Below are 8,114 nucleotides of genomic sequence, written 5' to 3'. Positions count from 1 at the left end.
AGATAGATGGATTAAAAAAAAAAAGACATGATAACTGTAAGTCATAAAATCAAATGCACTCATAAAGGTACACCTATTTTATGTTACGTAAAAAAACCTCCAGACTGAAAACTGTGCACGCTTACTGTAACATTCTACCTGGGAAAGCCAACAAGTGGGATTTCTTACAATTATTTACTGCCATGATACAAAACAATTACGTGCAAACTGCAAGGCCCCCACATAGTAGTTACAGAGTATACATACAGAAGGTGCCGCTATCTGATGGATGGGCAGAGATGGAGCTTCCTGAAGTTTATAGCACAGAGCAGTAGCCACTGCAGGTGCCTGCTCCCTGGCCTTGATCCCTGTGACACAGGTTGACTCCTTTGTTCTGGGCCTCACTCTCCCACAGCCCAGGTGTCAGAATGATCTTTTCCACAAGCTCCTCAAAGGCACACTGGACACCATCACAGGATTTTGCACTTCCCTCTAGAAATAACATGGAATGCTTTCGTGCAAACTTCAGACCTTCTTTTCTGTCAGTTTCACGATTTTCCTTACCGATTTCATTTCCACCTAGCATGTTTACTATGTCATTTCCCAAGCAAAATGTTTCTAATTCATTTAACCAAGTATCAAGTTTAACAAAGGCGTCCCTTCATGTAACATCATAAACTAAAATAACACCCTGTGCACCGCCATAAAAGCTAGGAACGAACATTCTAAAGCTCTCTTGATCAGCATTATCCCATAATGCAAGTTTAGCCTTATTTCCATCCACTGAAATCATTTTCACCCCGAAATCAACACCTATGGGTGCTGCAAGCTCTGGATCAAAAATATCTGTGAACCTCAAGAGCAGGCTGCACTTGCTGATGCCACTCCCTCGCCAGTGATGAGGATCTTGAGGGTAGTCAGCATGATCCATCCTGATCCCGCTCCAAGCCCGTCCCGCTGCCCTATCTGCCTCTCACTTCACCTGAGAGTGCCACTCGCACATGCGCACTGCCCCGTGGCTGCCACCTTTGTCCCACCCGGGTGTTTGGGTTGCTCAAGTGGGGGGATGCCCTAGTTCCGCTCCATTTCAGTTCCTTTAATTTCCTTTTCTTGCCTAGCAGCTATGTTGTCTACCTTCAGTTGTCTACTTTCAGTTCTTAGTGGGAAAGCTTCCAGTCTTTCCAGTTAGTATGATGATGGCATGGGAATTTTCATATATTGCTTTGATTGTGCTATAGAATATCCCTTCTATGGCTATCTTGCTTAAGATTTTCAGCATGAAGTGCTTCATTGCCTGTATTCAGCTCCTGATCTTCTGGACCTGGCAGAGCTCAGATCACCGATTGCTGACAGCTGATCACTACTGGGGTATCTGGTCACTGCAACACCCCTCCTTTGTCTCCACTGCTTCCCCATGCATGTGGGTCTCCAGTTGCCTCTCTGCCGTTGGCCTGTCCTCTCCTATTTCCTGGAATCTGTCCTCCTTGTTTCACCCTGGCTAATTATTCTCCATCAGTTTAAACCTGCCTTCACCCTACACTGCCTTCTTGCTCTCTTCCATTTAATTTTCTTAGGGGAAAACAACAACAACAACAAAAACAAAAAACTGCCACGGGAGAATACTTCAATAACCAGTCTAACTTGCTAAGACAGTGCTTAGATTCAAATATAGAGTACATATAATTGGCTGGACATTTTTAACCCATCCTTTCACTTGCCAATAATCTTGGAAGTTCAAATACAACACAGTGAGAATGACTGCAAAATAAATTCTAATTTCCACCTCTGAAATGGTATACAATTGCATTTAAGATAGCTATGCTTAATGAAATCTTTGAATATTGCTCTTGTATATATTACACTGATAGTTATTAAGATTTGCTGTTTTGAAACCAAGCTCTTTTTCATAACAAAAACTCAACTACTATGAAAATGTTTATTATTTGTCAGGCACCTTAATTATGTTTAATGCATATAATTGTTAAACACAATTAAGTATACTGAAATATATGTTATGTACAACATAACATATATATAACATATAACATATATAATAATTCATTTCTCAAATATTAATAACTTTAAGTGATGCTCTTAACTATACACTGGAAACACAGACACCAGTGGAATGGTGTCAGCCATCAGATTAAAATCCAATTTCATCTAGTACATAAATAGAAAAATCCCCCAGGATCTGGTATCAGTGATTACACAAAACCTAGTGTATTCTGGGAGAACAGACTAAGACAAGTAATCCAGCCTGAAGGTGTTAGGCAAGGATTCTTGGAGGAGAAGCTATGAATTATTTCTTAACCAATAAATCGAAAATAATTAGGTGCTCAATGTGGATAGATATAAAACAGAGGCCAGCATGAACAAACCCACAAACTCTAGACACAGCATGCTGCTGCCTGAAGTAAATCTCACCAATTCTGTGTTGCTTCATCATAAAGGTGTGCAAGAAAGATATGAGAGCTAAGGCTGACAACAGTGGGTGGGGATAGAATCACAGAATGTATTATGATGATTAGGGGATTCAGATTGGACAACTGAGTTTTTTCTGTTTCTTTCCTTTTTTTTCCCCGCAGCTTTATTTTTTTTAATTTTTTAATTATATTTTTGACAATCTTTACATAGTTAATTGGGATAAAAAGGTTCAAGGGCTATAGGAAATTGGGTAAGACTATTATTTCCATATTGTTTCCTTCATGTTTAATGGGGGGTATTAAGGGAGAAGGCCCACCCAATTTCCCACCCTCCCCAGGTCCCAGATGTAGGGTATGCTCCGAATTCTTGCACAAGTGGTTTTGATATTTCAACAGTTATGAATCGCTGTCAATCTTGCCACTCCAAGCACTATGAGATCATTGAAAAATCCACTGACTGACATAGCCCAACACAGAGTCTCCGTTTGCCCTGTATTTCACTGCCAACATACAGCTGAGATGGTTGACTGACCTGTTCTGTCTTCTCTCTTTTCTTGGTTAGGGTTCTGAGTCCAGCATTTTGATTGGGGAGATCACCAAAGAAACTTTGTCTGAGTTGTTCTCAGACCAGATTCTTGTATGTACTAGCAGGTACGGGCCCGGCTCAGTCCATGGCCCTGATCAGCTGGGTTGCGATCGCTGGGTTGATTCTGTTTTCACTCCCAACTTCCACTGGGACCAATGGGTGTTGCAGTCCAGCCTGGTTCTGCCCAGCACATACTCAGCCCTCACATAAACCAGTGGGAGCTTCAGCCTAGTTGGAGCAACCTACAACAACCCCCACCAGGCCTGCTCCCTACCCTGGTTTGCCAGTATGTGTAGCAGACTATTCCACTCTGTCGCATATCCCATTCCACCCCAGCCGCTGTCCTAGTTTTCATGCCCTCCAGTGGAAGTGGTAACCCAAGAGGGAGGAGCACACTATTTCCTTCCCAGCCCTCTCCCACTCCCAGATTTTGCACTCTCCAGGTAGTTCTGTGGTTTGATTTGACAGCATTAGCCACCTGTGCCAGCTTCTGCCAGCTGATGCTGCAGCTAAGCCCAAACAACCCTCATCCACTCTAATTTTGTTTGCACTGGTAGGAATAATCAGCCCAGCCTGGCTTTTCCCTGATCTAGTCCACATGAGGCACACAGGTGTTGTAGCCCTGCTTAGTCTGGTCTGCCCCCATCCCAGCTCACACTCTCCAGCGGAAGTAACTGTGCAGCAAAGGAACCCTCCCTTATTCCCCTGCTGGCTCTGCCCTGTCCCTTCTTGGGTCTCACGCATGCTGGTTGGGTGCTGCAGTCACTTCTGGCACAGGCAACTTCACCTTGGCATTCCGTATTGTGCACTAGTTTTTGATACCACCGAACCCGGCTCAACCCACATTGTTCTAGTGCCGGGATTTGCCAGTGGATGATGTGAACAGATTCAGCCTGGTCTTCCCCCGATCCATGCCAGATATACATCTGGGAAACTTTCCATGGACTGTTCTGGGCTGTTTCCTATCATGTTTCTTGTGCTTACCTGCAGGGTCTGTGTCCTGCCAGAGGAGTTGCCCAGCTCCTCCATCAGAACCTCTCCCAATGCCAGATTTTGTGCATACCGGAAGGTCCATGAGCCAGCCCTCTTCAGGTCACTCCCCATGTTAGCAGGAACGGTGGCTTTTCCTGACTGGCTTTCAACCCAAACTGGTCCTTGCTGTTGGATGTTTCAGCCCAGCCATGGCTCGTCCATACCCACATACGGCTCACACATGTCTCAGTAGGGGTTGAGACCTAGCCTAGTCCATCCCACATCTACCCTGGTCCTCCAGGATACCAGATGGTGTTGGAGTTTGGCCCAGCTCAGTACATCCAATCCGCATTTGTGCCAAAGGAGACTACAACTGTTTCCTGTTCAGAACGCAGCCCCCATTCCAGCCCACATGCCCCTTGGTGAGAACCTCAATCCAGCTAGGGTTGTACCCTTCGCTCCCCAACTGAGCCTGTTCCCAGCCATAGATCTTGTGCATGCCAGTGGTTGTTCTGACTCAGCTTGGCTCATCCCCTCACCTGTCCCTGCCTCTGCCTTAGACACTGTGGCTTAGCGTCCCTGACTCTCACAGACCAGTAGCTGCAAGAGCCTAGCTCGGCATGACCTGTGCTCCATCCTGGTCTCTAGTTTCGCTTGTGGGATAAGGTTTGCTCAGTCCTGCCCGGTACACCCCATTCCATTACCAATTGACGCATTAGCCAGCTGTTGGAGCTACTTTGCCCAGCTTGTCCGACCCCCAGGTCTGGACCACATGTTCAAGGGAGTTTCCCAAGTTCCTCCACTTAATCCACTCCCAGATCCAGTTCTCATACATGCCATTGGGTTTAGGCCAGGTTCCGGCGAAGTCTGGCCTTCCATTTGGCCTTGTATGAGCTGGTGAACGTTGCAGCCCGGCCCACCCCACACCCTGTTCAGGATGCACATTTGGGTGCTGCTGCCCTGACCAGTCCAGACTGTTGGGGTTTCCTTTTCCTGTGATTGATGGTAGGCTCCTTGGTCACAACTAGCTTAGTCCATCACCACCCCAACTCTTGAGCTAACCAGTGGGGCTAGAATTTCCACAGGGTTTGGCCCTCACATCCCTCACAGAATCTGTCCTCGGTTGTGGTTTTAGTGCTAGTTAATGTAATGGCCCTTCTTAATGTGACCCTTCTCCTGATCCATCATGATGTCAGGTAACAGCATATGATTCTGCTGCAAAGCCCTGAGCCTTAGCTTTTGTGTGGACTGGTATTTGGTGGTCATGATTGTTCAGTGATTACAAGTTTTTCAAAGGAAGAGTTACTGTCATTGGGGATCTTTACGATTGCTTCACATCCTAGAAGCACAGTGGGTTCAACCTGGATCTACCTAAGCAGTGATCAAGGAACCAAAACCCTAGAGCTCGTGGCCAGGCGGCCAGCAGGCAGAGCCTGGCACCAAATGGCGCACTGGCTGCTCGGGGACAGCTTACCACATGCACATGGTGGCTGTCGTCTGGGATCCAGGCATGAGACGCCCCATCCTGAGACCCCGGAAAACTGATTTTTAAGAAGGAAAGCACCATGGTCAGATTTGTGTTATGATCAAGTCACTGCTGCAGTGTGAAAGATGGTTTGGAGCCTGGAGAGTGAAAACCAGTTCGTTGTTCCTCAAATTTCAAGTATCTATGAATCACGTAGTGATACAGTCTCTGATTATGTAGGCTGGTTGTGGGGCCCGAGAATCTGCATTTCTAACAAATTTCCAAAGGATGCTGATGCCAATGTCCCTTGGGCTACACTTTGTGCAATGAGGAGGTAAGAGGCTATTATAATGATAGCCAGCTGAGAAATGATGAAAGTTTGAACTAGGGCAATTTCCAAGAGTGGATAAAAGAAAATGGATTCAAGAAATATCTAAGAGCTCAAATAGGCAGGACTTGATTATTGTATTTAACACTGGGTATATAATAAAAAGGGTAGGTATCTGTGATTATCCTAAATGCAGCCTGGGTTAAAAAAAAAAAAAGGTGATGCCAACACTTAAATACATAACAAAAGAGAAGGTGACATTAGAAAATAATGATGAATTCAACCAATAAAAGATTTTTATATACATGTAATTTTAGTTTCTATTTATTTACTACCTCATTCGAAAAAAAAAAACAGATTTCAGGTGACTGTCTAGTGCATGCTAATATCACTGGCCTACAGGAAGTCAGGAAATGACCAATAGGCAGTTAACTATATAAAGGAAGTATTGCAGTGATAAAAGGATATAGCCTGGAGATGGAATTCCAATATTCCCATCTCAGTGCTAGCTGTTTGACTTTTTTTTAAAGATTTATTTATTTTTATTACAAAGTCAGATATATAGAGAGGAGAAGAGACAGAGAGAAAGATCTTCTGTCCGATGATTCACTCCCCAAGTGAGAGCAACGGCCAGTGCTGTGCCAATCCGGAGCCAGGAGCCTCTTCCGGGTCTCCCACGTGGGTGCAGGGTCCCAAAGCTTTGGGCCGTCCTCAACTGCTTTCCCAGGCCACAGGCAGGGAGCTGGATGGGAAGCGGGGCTGCCGGGATTAGAACCGGCGCCCATATGGGATCCCTGGCACATGCAAGGCGAGGACTGTTTGGCCACGACCCCGGGCCCTAGCTGTTTGACTTTTTAAAGAGTGAAATTAAACAATCTGTGCATCACTTTCCCTAATAGTAGGAAAGAAAAAAATAAAACCTCACAGAGAAACGGTGGGAATAAAAAATATATCCAGTATACTTAAGACTACGAGTCTTGGGGAAGTGCTGGTTGATAATGTCTAGAGCTCAGGGAAGCTGAGATAGGAAACTAGATTTGTGAACCATGATCATTTCATATAACCATGAAACATGAAAATGCATACCATAAGAAATTAGGACTGGCGAAGATGTGAAGAAAGGAAATGTTAATATATTATTGGTGGTATATGTAAATTAGTGCAGCCACTTCAGGAAACAGTGTTGAGATTTCTTAAAAATAAACAAACAAACCTAGAAATAGACTTGTCTCATGATCCAGCAATCCCACTGCTGGGTATCCACCCAAAAGTCTTAACACAATAAGCAAAAGACATGACTGCACCACCATGTTTATAGCAGTATTGCACAGAGTAGTCAAATGTTGATCAGCCAAAGTGTCCACTATTAGATGAATGGATAAATAGATTTTGATAAAGGAAAGCATTAAGTGTTTTACTTCAATGTAAATCTAAAATATATTATCACAAATGTATAAAAAAGAGAGAATGGGAGGAGGAAGGATGCAAAGAGAATTGTCTGTACAAATCACAGTGAATCTGGGCCCGGTAGCATGGCCTAGCGGCTAAAGTCCTCGCCTTGAATGCGCCAGGATCCCGGCAGCTCCACTTCCCACTTCCCATCCAGCTCCCTGCTTGTGGCCTGGGAAAGCAGTGGAGGACGGCCCAAAGCTTTGGGACCCTGCACCCGCGTGGGAGACCTGGAGGAAGTTCCTGGCTCCTGGCTCCGGATTGGCACAGCACTGGCCGTTGCTCTCACTTGGGGAGTGAATCATCGGATGGAAGATCTCTGTCTCTCCTCCGCTCTGTGTATATCTGACTTTTCAATAAATAAATAAATCTTTAAAAAAATCACAGTGAATCTGCTGAATACTAATTACAAATTAAAATAAAAAATAAGTTATGGCTGAGGAGAGAACTGGCAGCATGACAAAATTTACAACGGGATGTAAAACAAGAGAAGATCAAATCACAGCAGTGGATGTTTGACACAATGGTCACGATCCTGCGTGGGGCATCTGCATCCCATATCAATGTGCCTGGATTCTAGTCTCAGTTCTGCTCCTGATTCCAGCTTGCTGCTAATGTACATCCTGGCAGGCAGCTTCTGTCAATCATCTGAGAAACAGAGATGGAGCTCCTGACTCCCAGCTGTTGGGTGTAGTCCAGCTCCAGCTGATGTGGGCATTTAGGGAATGAACCTGGAGGTCAATCGACCTCTCTCTCTCTCTCTCTTTATCTAACTCTCCCCTTATTTCCTTCTCTTTCTCTTTCTGTCTCTCTCTAGTAAGTAGATAAGTAAAATAAATATTTTTTTTTTAAATAAGAAGTTAGAAAGATGAGTCAGTAAATAATGAATGGAAGAAGATTTTTAAAAGG

The 8,114-nt window shown here is 44.6% G+C and overlaps 1 pseudogene; it reads right to left on the bottom strand.

Moving 5' to 3' along the window:
• Positions 1-295: 295 nt before the first annotated feature.
• LOC121170879 lies at positions 296-903 on the bottom strand (annotated as a pseudogene).
• Positions 904-8,114: the final 7,211 nt, after the last annotated feature.

Source organism: Ochotona curzoniae, unplaced genomic scaffold, assembly GCF_017591425.1.
Source record: "Ochotona curzoniae isolate NIBS_2020 unplaced genomic scaffold, NIBS_Ocur_1.0 contig_1274, whole genome shotgun sequence".
In the NCBI taxonomy this organism is placed as follows: domain Eukaryota; kingdom Metazoa; phylum Chordata; class Mammalia; order Lagomorpha; family Ochotonidae; genus Ochotona; species Ochotona curzoniae.
This window is presented reverse-complemented; position numbering and strand designations above follow the sequence as displayed.